Source organism: Crocuta crocuta, unplaced genomic scaffold, assembly GCF_008692635.1.
Source record: "Crocuta crocuta isolate KB4526 unplaced genomic scaffold, BGI_CrCroc_1.0 scaffold301, whole genome shotgun sequence".
NCBI lineage: Eukaryota > Metazoa > Chordata > Mammalia > Carnivora > Hyaenidae > Crocuta > Crocuta crocuta.
This window is the reverse complement of record NW_027527544.1, coordinates 1,643,711-1,644,442: the sequence shown is the minus strand read 5'-3', so window position 1 is coordinate 1,644,442 and position 732 is coordinate 1,643,711. Positions and strand designations below refer to the sequence as shown.

Here is a 732-nt window from a genome sequence, read left to right as displayed (position 1 = left end):
TGTAGAAATGCAAAGGCTTTGTTTCTAGAAGTCATTTGGAAACAATCTGGAGAGTTTGGGTGTGGGGTGGGGCTTTTTCTCCTTCCTCTTCTGTAGATGGACTTTCCGATAGGATGAGTTCTGGAACAAATAGATCTCTGCCAGCTAACTTTCCTTACACACCAAGTATGAAGAACAGGCCTGGGATCTTGGGGGACCTTTCCTCCTTATTTCAGGTCTTCTATGGGAATGTTAACCTAGAGCGGTTGGAATCATCCCTATTCTCAGAACTTGGAGAGCTAGTGAACTAGATTAAGAAAATCAAGGTTGTGTAAACCTTTCTTGGCCTGACACCAGCTCTTTAAAGTGCTTTTGAACAAGCTTGGAACACATATGCTTTCACAGTTAAGCAGTCTAAATGAAGCTGCTGCATTAATTAAGCATGTTTCAAACATAAATTGCTCAAAATGCAGAATAATGTTTACAGCTAAGCACCATATCCCATCTCTTCTCCTACTTGGTTACCACTTAATTGTTTCCTTGCTACTCTGAATTATTTTTAACACCGTAACATCACTGTGAATTTTGGGGCATTATCCTAATAATCATATATCCGATATTCATCCACAATTGAAACTTGTTTCCAGGAAAAAAAAAAAAAAGTATTGTCCTTATTTTTAACATGATAGAAAACAGAGAAAAGAATGAAGGTATAAAAATAAAATCTTTCCAGTGAAATAATTCCTTAGCATC

The 732-nt window shown here is 37.2% G+C and overlaps 1 protein-coding gene across 1 annotated transcript in view; it reads right to left on the bottom strand.

The window, feature by feature from the left end:
* The window catches only part of OTC (ornithine transcarbamylase), a 61,289-nt gene that overhangs the window by 47,354 nt on the left and 13,203 nt on the right, over positions 1 to 732 (bottom strand). The window lies entirely within an intron of this gene.